The sequence below is a fragment of the Gossypium hirsutum genome, chromosome A10 (assembly GCF_007990345.1).
Source record: "Gossypium hirsutum isolate 1008001.06 chromosome A10, Gossypium_hirsutum_v2.1, whole genome shotgun sequence".
In the NCBI taxonomy this organism is placed as follows: Eukaryota; Viridiplantae; Streptophyta; class Magnoliopsida; order Malvales; family Malvaceae; genus Gossypium; species Gossypium hirsutum.
Window position 1 is genome coordinate 34,411,501 of NC_053433.1, and position 12,375 is coordinate 34,423,875.

The 12,375-nt window shown below is 35.9% G+C and overlaps 1 non-coding gene across 1 annotated transcript; it reads left to right on the plus strand.

The window, feature by feature from the left end:
• Positions 1–11,472: 11,472 nt before the first annotated feature.
• On the plus strand, positions 11,473–11,579 carry LOC121209229 (small nucleolar RNA R71). The gene has a single exon (XR_005904346.1). It is a non-coding gene; the product is annotated as a small nucleolar RNA R71 (small nucleolar RNA).
• The last annotated feature ends 796 nt before the right edge of the window (positions 11,580–12,375 follow it).

The following is a 12,375-nucleotide window of genomic DNA, read 5'->3' on the forward strand; positions in this document are numbered from 1 at the left end:
CAACAAGGATGGCTTGAACTGTCGAGAGATTTTGAGTCAGTAATTGGTTATCATCATAGACAAACAATTATTGTCACGGATATTTTGAACAAGAAGTCTTTGTGTGCTTTACAAGCGATGAATAAGGGATTGATCTTATTGAATGTTGGATAAATATTAGATGAGTTAAAAGCTAAATGGATGTTTATTCCGTGATTTTGTGCAGTTCAGAAATGTATCAGTGAATTGGAAGCTAAATGGATGTTTTACTGGTGAATGAGTATGAAACGTGATACTTCTACCTTGTATGCAAATGTATGATTTATCAACAGGTTAAACCTAATTTTCAAGTACCTCCGAGACTGTTAAAGTCTATATTATTATCTAAGAAGAGATGAAATAGAATTTAGCTGGTTTTTGTAAAAGAAAGATGTTATTCGAACTATTGTTGATTGTTGAAGGAGTCTGTACATTTTATCTCAGTACTTATAATTTTTCTCTTGATAGACTAGCTAAGTTATACATTTCTGAGATTGTTATTTTTACAGAGTGTCAGTTTTCATTAATTTGGATAGAGATCCGAGGGTTATATTGTGCTTCTAAAGACAACTACTATAAGTTTTGGGTATAAGGGTGCATTGTAACACCGCATTTCATTCTCATACTGATGGATAATATGAGAAAGTGGTGCAGATTCTCGAAGATACGGTTTGTTATTGTATTTTAGAAGTGAAAACAATTAAGAAAGATAATTACTATTGGTTGAGTTTGAGCATATTAATAGTTATCAGATGTGTATAAATAGGACATTGTAAGAAGTATTGTATGATTGCAATTACCGAACTCTATTATTATGGGATTGAACTTTGTGAGAAAAAGATTCATGGGATTGATTTCAACAGAGAGATGGAAGAGAAAGTGAAAGTAACTCGTAAGAAGAAGGCAGTTTCAGATCGACAAAAAACATATACAGAATTGATATGTAAAAGCATTGAATTTCAGTAAGTGAACTTAGTGTTTGTGAAAGTGTTGTTGTGAAAATAGAATTTCTCGAGTTAGCCATAAAGAGAAGTTGAATTTGTGATTCATTGGAACGTATAAGATTATTATGAAAATAAAGTCAGTATTATTATCAGAACTTGAGAAGATCCATAATACATTTCTTATATCAATGATGTGACGATTCAGATAAGACCCTTTGTATGTAATATCTCTTTCAGAAGTTGAAATTTAGCTTGATATGACGTATAGCGAAATACAAATTAAAATCTTAGCTCGTGAGATTAAAGAGTTGCGAAATCCGAGACTATGTGAGAGATTGATAAGGTTATAAGAAAGCAAGTCTCTATTTTATTCTCTGATAAGATTTTCGGGGACGAAAATCCTTAAAGGAGGAGAGTTGTAACAGTCTGGTTTTAGCTAAATCAGAACAGTGGTTTTGGAACCACAAATTTGATGTCAAAAAATTATTTTAATATTATTTTATGTGTTTACAGTATGACAGCATGTATGTGTGAAAATTTCGTGAGCTAATTTCATCGTTTAATTGTTCAATTTGAGAAAAGGGCTAAATCGCGTAAAATGCAAAAGTTGAATTCTATTAGTTAAAGGTGTCAATTGAATTTGTCTCTAAAGTATGATGGCCTTAAATGGTAATTAAACCATTTTAAATGATAGTGGACTATTATGGACAACCATTATATGTTTTGAATGGTTTTTATTAAAGGTTAGTATGGTAATTTGGTTATTTTAAGTATAATAATAAAATAAAAATTATAGTTTGAAGGCTATCATCTTCATTTAGCCGATTGGGAAGAAGAAAAAGACACCATTTTTTTATTTTAAAGGTTCGTTCATGGTACTTTGAGAAAGTAAGTCCATTTCGACTCGGTTTTTAATAATTTCTACGTTTTTGAGATCTTTTCTTCGTAATCTAGCTAGCTCGTACCTCTGATTTTGAAATTGTTAAAGATTTTGATAGTTACCATTGTTGAATACATGTGTTAATGGATGTTTGATGATGAAATATGAAATTTTGATGATAGTTTTGCATGTTTTGTAAAGTGATTTTGAGTAAAAATGTCAAATTTGGACTAAATTATAAGATGTGGAAATTTAGTCGATAAAATATGAAATAAATTGAAAATATGGGTTGATAGTAATATATGGAAAATTTGGCTAGCTTGGGTTTGTGTTTAGTTTCATGAAATTGAGATTTTATGTGATAAGGACTAAATTGCAAAAATGTGAAATTATGGGGGTAAAAGTGTAAATGTACTTTAAATTAATTTTTGGATTAAATGATAGAGATAACTAAATAGCCTTATTTTGATTATAACTAGATTGAGAAAAGTGAAATACAGGTTTAGTCAAGGAAAAGATAAAGTATCAGACTAGTCGATCCATTCTGTCATTTTAACGATCGAGGTAAGTTCGTATGTAATCAGCATTGTTATAATTATGTTTTTAATGCTTTGATATTACATAAATTGCATATACGAGATTACAATTATGTTTGACGATTAATTGGCTAAATATGGCACTTAGTGTGCGGTTCGACATAGCTTCGGCTAAATATGGCACTTAGTGTTCAATTTGAGATAGTTTCGGCTATGTACGACACTTAGTGTGCGAGACATCGAGTATGTCACTTTGTGTGCGAAACATTGAGAATGGCATTTAGTGTGCGAGATATTGAGTACAACACTTTGTGTGGGAAATATTGAGTATTCAATTGGCATAGTCAAGATAAGAACGAAAGTACGATCAAAATAAGTAATACAGGTACGTACAAAACTTATGTGAGAATCGTATGAAAGTGGTGAGTTCATATTATATCATGTTCATGAAATGAGAAAGATTTGTTTATAAATGCCAAAATGGATTCATTTGGTTATATGGAGGTATGAATTTGATGTTAAATGAGGCATGAGTTATGTTTGTTTTAACTATATATATACATATGGTATATAAAGTTCGAAATACTGTTACTTGATGATATTAACACGATTCACCTTAACTAAAGAAAATGTGAGGAAATGTTGGTCTGAATGAAGTTATATAAATAGTTATTTTAGTATATGTAAATGCTTAATATATGTTTATTCAATAAGATCAGTTAAATATCTTACGAGCTTACTAAGCTTTATAGCTTACTTTGTGTTATTCTTCTATGTTTTATAGTGATTCGGACGTTCGTTCGGGTTGGAAGTCAGCAGAGATCGCATCACACTATCCGGTTTATGATTTCGGTATTTATATACCTGTGACTTGGTTATATGGCATGTATAGGCTTGAATTATGTGGACATGTGTTTTGAATTATAATTTTAGCCATGAGATATGGCTTGCAAATGTTAGTGTGTAATTGGCCATTTAAGTTGGCTTAATTCATGAGTTTGATAAGTGAAATATGATGTATATAATTGTAACTACTCGATTTTGGGCCTAATCAGAAAAGTGGTTTTGAAACCACAAATCCAAGGTCAAGAAATTATTTTTAATATTATTTTATGTGTTACAACATAATTATATGAGTGCATGAAAATTTTGGACAATTAATTTTAGAGATTGGAAGCTTAATTTTGAAAAAGGACTAAATCGCATTTACGAAATAAGTTGTGATTTGCTAGAAAATGGCGTTAGATGGCCATGCATTATAAAGTAGGGGTATTTAATGTGCAAATAGGTCAATGTTTAAGGCATAGCCGGCTATTGAAACAAAGAAAGTAAAAAAAATTAAGGGTTGTTGGCATTAGGTGATGTATTTAACTAAATAAATAAAATAAAGAGAAAAACATTGTCATCTTTTTACTCTTCCTTCTTCCACCGATTTTTCCTCCAAGAAATAGCCATGGGAGCTTGAAACTTTTAGCCACTTATTCCTCTCTCAAGTAAGTGATTTAGATGGTTATTTTTGATGATTTTGGTACTTTTGGAACGCTTGTAGCATGAGCTATCTATTGAGGGGACTATTTTGCAAAATGGTTGAAAGCTTAGAGATTTGCTATGAGAGCATTTATGATATTTGCTGAAATTTTATGGCAGAAAATGAATCTTAGTTGTTTAATAATTAACTTTTGTGAAGTGGTGTTCATGAAAAAAACACCTAAAAAGGACTAGTTTGTAGTAATTGTAAAATAGATAGTAATGTTGTGAAATAATGGAAATTTTGGGTTGCTATAAGAGTGAAAAGGGTTCGGCTAGGTTTAAGACATGAAAAAATTCGATAAAAATTGATTTTCGAGCTTAGGGGTATAGCTTTAGCAAGACCGGATTGTCGAACCCAAAGGAACCAAAAGTACTAGTAATTACTCTCTTTTTATTATCTAACCTAAAAATTAAGGGATTTGTTTATCTAGACTAATTAACTAAACCAAGGGTGCACAGAGAAAATTGGGAAAAAGCTTTTGGGAAAACTCGATTGATTAAGACAATACCCAAGGAAAAATCCACCTAGACTTCACTTGTTACTTGACTCTCAATCAGATGATTTATTCATTTGACTTGATCCGTAGAAATCCCTAAGTTATATTGTTATCTCTCTCGAGATTAATAACGTCTAACCCTAGTTTGATTAATTGAAATCTCTTTCTAATTAACACCCTAGTGTTGCATTAACTCGATCTATGGATCCCCTTATTAGGTTTCACCCTAATTCGGCAAAATCTTATCACCCTATCTCTAGGCGTGCAATCAACTCCACTTAATTATGACAAATTTACTCTTAAACAGGGTCTATTCCTCCTCTGAATAAGAGCATTAACTTGAATCAATATCTTGGGATATTAAAACAAGAATTAAGAACACATAATTAAGAACAAGTCAAATATTTATCACACAATTCAAATAATAATAACAAGATCTATCTTTGGTTTCATTCCCCTTAGGTATTTAGGGGGTTTAGTTCATAACTAAGAAAGAAAACATCTCAAAAGAATAAAGATAACAAAACATAAAGAAAACCCAAAACCCCTAAATGGAAAATGAAGGGAGATATTTAGTCTTGATGATAAATCCAGCTTCTGAGATGGATCAATCAGCTTCCTTTGAGTAATTCCTTGCCTCCTACGCCGTGTGTCTCTTCTAAGTGCCTCCTCAGGTGTTTAAATAGGCTTTAGAATGCCTAAGAGCCCTCAAAAGTTTTTTTTTCCAAGTAGGACTATACTTGGGCTATGCCTGTGTGCGATTACTCCAGCCCGTGGTCAAGGCTGTTGAATAGGCACAACATGTAGTCTACCCATGTAAGTCATCCTTCAATCCTGCCAAATGGACACTGTAGCGCGCCACGCCCGTGTGAGGAAGTCCAGGCCGTGTTGATTTCCCATGTGGGTCCATTTTCTCCATTTTCGGCCCATTTCTCTCTCTTTTTACTCTCCTATGCTCACCTAAGTATAAAACATGAAATTAAAGAATTAGGAGCATCGAATTCACCAAATATAAGGAGAAACCATCGATAAATGTGCTAGGCATGGGATAAAAATATGTATAAATTACGGTTTATCAAATGGCCCCACACTTAAGCGTTTGCTTGTCCTTAAGCAAGGTCCTCAACTCACAATCAAAATAAATTCTTCCCAATTTATAGTCCTTATCAATAATATCTCAAAATAATCCATCAGTATTCATACATTGAAAATTCAACTAAAAAGTACATGAAAGTTTCAAACATTCCAAGTTGAGCATTTTATCATGAAAACATAGGTGTCCCATTTCATCTAAGTAATCACCTTTAATCAAAATATCAAAAAGTTTAACATCCTCACTAAAGATTCACTTAAATCACTTGTGGTGTTTAAGGACATCAAATAAAGCACTCATTAGTCAATATGAAAAGTTATTACCATAGGGTTGCATGAAAATCAAGTCTCCAACACTATATATTGAGATGATACATCAATCAAAAAGGTCTTTAGAGGGTTGTAACGTGGCTTTGGTTTGGGGGTGTGGTCACAAGCTGAAAGAAAAGGTTAGAATCGAGATTGAATTGAAGAAATCACCTAACTAGAAAAATAACTAATTATCAGTTGAATACAAGTGAGCTTCTTCTCAGAGTATGGAATTAACACTCAAGCCCAAAAGCAACGAATTACAACTAATATGTTTGTAAGTATTGTTTTTTTTAACAAGTCAAATAACATAGAACTTAATTATTGCAACGAAGAATAAAACGTAGCTAAGCAATTAATTCAAATCAAATCTCGACAAAAATAGGGATCAAATTAGGGGATTTCAATAATAATGGGTTATGGGTTACTATTGAGGGTAAATAAATTAATGGCTTGTTAGGCTCAAAAGGGTTCACTAAGGGTTAATTATGTAGGTATGCTTTTGTAGAATGAGTGGGTTAAACCTAAGTTCCTTTTATCATCTCGACATATCAAATCAAATGGTGTGGTCTTGACATGCATAATCAAGCAAGTTCTAGAATAAAAAATCAATAATGACGCACTCATAATAAAAGTGAGCATAAAAGAAATAACATATGATCTAAAGGCTTAATATCTTACAAAAAATTATGGCTTTTTGATATTTAACCTAGTGAATTTCAATTCAAGATAATACCTAAACTTAGGGAAGTAACCTAAATGTTTTTAATTCTTCAAAAATCAACTTATCATGCTTGATTCCCTAATGTCTTAAAGAAATTTTAAACAATCAATGCATGAATGTCTATATTTTACTTCAGGACATATCAATAAAAATAAAAAAAATAATTAAAATTCATTCTAATAGTGATATGAGTGATTCACGTGAGAATAAGACAAAATTCAGGGATTTCTAATGATGATATAAAAGACCCCGCACACTTAAGATGTACATTGCTCTCAATGTTCAAAGATGGATATATTGAAAAATATAGATATATAATCATAAGATAGGGAGAGAAGTGAAACTTCCTGAATGATAAATGAACTGCTTGAATTGGAGTTATGGAGAATAATCAACCAAGGCAATGATGAGAGTGGAGGAGGATACTCTGGTGGTGGTAGAGGTTCATTAGTCCATAAGTCCTGTGCTAGAAGAGTATTATATCTGGTAGTAGCATGGTCGTGGTCGAGCAGGACATGGCAGTCATGGAGAACCTTTTCTAGTGGAGTTTTTAATTCCTATTTGATGATAATCTTTGGAGCTCTTTATGACTGTGATAAAATCAGGAACTCTTTAAGAAATATAAAGAAGTATAATTACTCGTAATGAAATAGCCAAAAATAAAAATTGTAAAAACTAAAATTAAACTAATATTAAAGGGAAATGAAATAAAAAAAATACTTAAAGAAGATAAATAAAGATAAAAGTGAAAATATAAATAATAAATAAAAATTTTTTAAACACCGTCATCGCCGGATGGTTCGTGAGGTGGTGATGGCGATGAGATGTGAAGGTGCTTACAAATCTGATGAAGAGTAGCATCAATGTGCTCAAAACACTGAAAAGACTGCTGCTCAAATTGAGTAAGGCGCTTAGAGATGTCAGAGTATGAAGCCGCTGCATGAACTGGACGACGGATTGGTGGTGGCTGAGATGGTAGGTCCTCATGACGTGGAGGAAAATCATCAGTAATGTTATCTAGGTCCTCCTCCTTGGTGGACTAGATGAGGTGGTATTGCGGAGGGTAGGTTCCACGTTGTTTCTCGATCATCCTCATATGTAGCATGCTTGAGATGCCCTGTGGGGACATCTGGTCGATGATAGTAAGGGAGGATGATTGTGCCGCTGTGTTGAGGAGCACAAAGTGTCAAGCCAATCTAGTCACATAGGGCCTCATAGAGATGACTCCTCTCCTATGCCATTCCGTCTGATGGCGGATGGCGAGGGCAATGGAATAGGCAAGGTCAAAGACGTGCCCGTTTGCCATGCTCCACAAGAAATAGGATCGTGAGTGTTGACGACACTTGAACTCTCTCACTGTCCTGTCAGAGTGTGGGCCAAGATGGCATGTAGGTATCGCAGGGATAGGGTGAGGGCCGACGCCTTAGAGCGGCTAGGATCATAGGTGGTCGAGACAGGGAGAAGGTCCTTCCAGCACTTTGAGGGAAAGTAATGGATGTGGCGATGGAGGGTGTCGAGTTCGTTGTCATTCATGAACTCCTCTGTGTACAGCCCTAGTGCAATTCCAAACTTCGGTATGCTCAACTGGCGCACTAGACCACCAAGGCGGAACTAGACTGTTCCAGGATCGTCGAAGTTTGTCATGATAACTTGAAGATGGAAGGTCGAGCAGATTTCCATCGTGAGCTCGAGGTATGTCGGCTCGATGATCTCAAAGAAGAGCCCCCATGGTTTAGTCGTCAGGAGGGCTCGGACCGCGTCAGCCATCTGAATTTGTTCGAGTGCGGTCCAGTCAATGCAGAGGCCCACACCTAGGGGTCGGGCCCGTAATATCTGAAATAGTTCCTCCTGGGATCCCAAGGAAAACTGGAGGAATGGATGTCTGATTTTGGCAGTGGGACTCGAAGAGGATGCTGGTCCTTTCCTTTTTTTTGAGGCAGGGACGGTAGTTTTTTTACCACGATTCGACATGATATCTGTAATGAAAACATGAAAAAGATAACATGAACTAGCGAATTCAAGAAGCAATTATGAATATAGTTAAACTAACTAATCTAATCAACTAAACAATACTCAGTCAAAATTAGTTCAATCTAGATGATAAGAGTCTATAGCAAATGTCATAAGAAAAGCAAGATTATTTTTTCAACATGGAATGAATGAATTAGATTCTATGGAAACACAAGAAAGAATGAATGTTCCAGAAAACTTTGAATAAAATGGCAAAACATAAGTATGACTATAGTGAGAACTATGAACATTAATCAGAAATCAGCCAAAGAAAACTAGAAAAATCATATAAGAGATAAAGAAAATAGAGAGAAAAGAGTGAACAAACGCAGTATGTTGATGGAGGCAGGAGTTTGGAGAGTCTGGGGTAGAGCTGTGGTCGGCGTACAGGCATGGCAGAGAGGGCGTGTGATAGGAGACCGGCGGCTAGGGTTGGGTTTTGGGGAAGGGGATGATGAATAGTGAGGGTTTTATATAGATTTTGGGTCACACGGTAGTGGGGCACGCCAGTGTGCCCTAATTTTTGCCCGTGTGTTTCGCAAATTTTTTAAATTTGGGCGCGGTTAAGACTCACACACTCCTGTGCTCTTTGGGCGTGTTGGTGCCCACGATCGTGTCGCACGACCGTGTCCTACTTTGTTCGCTTCTCTCACACCCGTGTTGTTTTATCAGTCTTGAGCACGGGTGGTGGGCATGGGTGTGTTGCATGACCGTGCTAAATTTTTAGTTTAAACCACGGTTCCTAGACACGGGCGTGTCACACCGCCGTGTTGGTTTGACAGACTTGCCCACGCCCACGTCGCACTGCCGTGGCCACTTATCGCATCTCATGCTAAGGAAAATTTTTTCCCTATTTTCACACAGCCATATCGTACGGCCATGTCTCCTCCCGTGTGCCCTACCGTGGGGACTAGAGAACCTGTGTTTCAATGACTCAGTTAGTGATTAGATGTTAAAACTAAAATTTTTAAAGAAGTTATCATCGATAGTGCTTGGGTTGCCTCCCGAGAAGCGCTTATATATAGTATAAGCTTGACTTAACTTTTTAGTGCATGGTCAGGGTGGTGCGAGGAGTTTACACTCCTCATCCCTGCTATCAATTTTATCAACATAAGGTTTAAGATGAGTACTGTTTACCTTGAAAGTTTCGAATTTGGAATGAATTACCTCGACTGTACCATATGGGAAAATATTGAGTACCGTAAGAGGGATTGCTCCGCTAGGTTCAGAAGTAGCAATACGAGGGTCTGCTGCATCTAGTAGTACTTTGTCTCCAACCTTAAGCTGATTTGGTGCGACATTGAGATCGTCATGGCATGGTTTTGGTTTATCATGTGTCCTCGATTTATGTGCCCACTATTCATCTAATTCCTCGATTTGTAGCCTCCTTTCTTCATACAGAGGTCCTTTTTTGTTGCTTGAACATGGCTCATGTAGGTTCTTCGAACTTATGTCCTGCAAAGTAGGTTGCACCACATGGTCAGTTTTAGTAGAATGGTTTATACAACCACCTTCAAGTTTTGATGTGTTACTCATATTACGAGCTTGAAGGGTGATTGTTTCATCTCGCACACGAAGTGTGAGTCCACCTGTGCCAACATCAATTATTGTCAATTGGGCCTCCTTAAAATTAAAGGAACGTTACTATCCTCCTATGTCTAGAACAACGAAATCAACTGGGAATATAAATTTGTCAATTTTAACGAGTACATCTTCAATAATCCCCCTAGGAAATCTGATTGTTTTATCAGCTAATTGAATACTCATCCCAGTTTGTTTGGGTTTCCCAAGACCTAGTTGCTTAAACATTTTGTAAGACATAACATTGATACTAGCCCCTAAATCAGCCAAAGTATTATTAACATCTAGGCTGCCAATTAAACAGGGAATCGTAAAACTCCCTGGATCTTTTAATTTGTTGGCCAGCTTATTCTGCAGTATGGCTGAGCAAACCGCATTTAGCTCCAATAAACTGTAAGTTAATATGTAACTTCTTTAATAATTTGAGGAATTTACCGAATTTTTCATCTATGCGATCTTTCCTTGTTGCGTTGGGATATGGCACACGAGGTTTGTACTCTTTACTTATCGGTTTTTGGTTATTGTGGTCCACCTCACCTTTTTACCTTTGCTTACCATAGTTTCTTGTCTGGGTTCTGGTTTTGGTGCAACTAACCCTTCCTCATCTTGAATGTTAATCGCATTGAGCTGCTCCTTTGGGTTAAATTAAGTGTTACTCGGTAGGCTACCTTGTGGTCATTCAGATATCAATTTAGCGAAATGACCTATTTGAGTTTCAAGCCCTTACATCGTTGCTTGTTGATTCTTAAGTGCTATCTCGATATTTTAAAAATGAGTTTCTCACACCGAGATGAATTTTTTTAGCATCTCCTCAAGGTTTGACTTTTTCTCATGTTGGTAGGGTGGCTGTTGGAAGCCTGGAGGTGATGGTCTCTGATTCCCTTGGCCTCCCCATGAAAAATTTGGGTGGTTCATCCAACCTGCATTGTAAGTGTTACTGTAAGGATTATTTTGAGATCAAGGATTATTACCCATGTAATTTAACTGCTCGCTCTCTATGTCGTGGCCATCGAGTGGGTATTCTGAATTGCTTCATTCGCCTCCACTTGCTTCGCACTGCATTACTGGGTGAACTTGTGAAGAACCAAGAAAACCGTCAATTTTTCTATTCAAAAATTCTACCTGATTAGATAGCATGGTGATTGAATCGATGTTAAAAACGCCGTCTGTTTTCGTTGGCTTTGTCCTCATGACTTACTGCTGATAATTATTCAGTGACATCTCTTCTATAAATTCATAAGCATCCTCAGGTGTCTTATTATTAATAGTTCTACCAACGACTGCGTCGATCATCTGTCGAGTCGAAGGATTCAGGCCATTGTGAAACGTTTAAACCTGTAGCCAGAGTGGTAACCCATGGTGAGGGCACCTTCTCAACAGATCCTTGTATCTCTCCCATGCATCGTAAAGTGTTTCGAAATCCATCCGTACAAAAGAGGAGATATCATTACGTAATTTGGCTATTTTGGCCGGTGAAAAATATTTTAATAAAAGCTTTTCGGTCATTTGTTCCCAAGTAGTGATTGACCCTTGTGGTAACGAGTTCAACCATTGTTTAGCCTTATTCCTCAATGAAAAAGGAAACAATCGAAGCTGAATGGCATCGTCAGAAACGCCATTGATTTTAAAAGTGTTGCAAAACTCTAAGAAATTTTCCAAGTGAGTGTTTGGATCCTCGTCCTGCAAACCATCAAACTAAACAAACTGTTGGATCATTTGAATGGTGTTAGGTTTCAGTTTAAAATTATTTCCCACAACAGCAGGCCTAACTATGCTCGATTCAGTTCCTGTTAAAGAAGGTTTAGCATAATCATACATAGTACGTGGAGTAGGATTCTGATTAGCAGTAATTGCAGGGGGTAGCGGATTTTCTTGGTTTTCAGCCATCTCCTCAGTTGTGGTTGAAGTATTGCCCTGTTGCTCTTCCTCTATGTATCTTAAGCTTTGCCTTATTTCTCTTCTGTTTCTACGAACTGTGCAATCAATCTCACTATCAAACAGTAATGATCCCAACGAGTTTCTTCTAGTCATACACTATAAAAACCTGCCAGGAACGAAGAAAAGAAAAATTAGAAAAGAAAATAAAAATTTAAATTACAAATAAAGTAGAATGGCTAAAGTAATAAAAATTGAGTGTTCCTAATATCCTAGTTCCCTGGCAACGGTGCCAAAAACTTGATACATGATATTCGCGATAGGTTTTAAAAATTTATAATTAATCGTTCTTGAAACTAACTATTATCACGATGAAGGC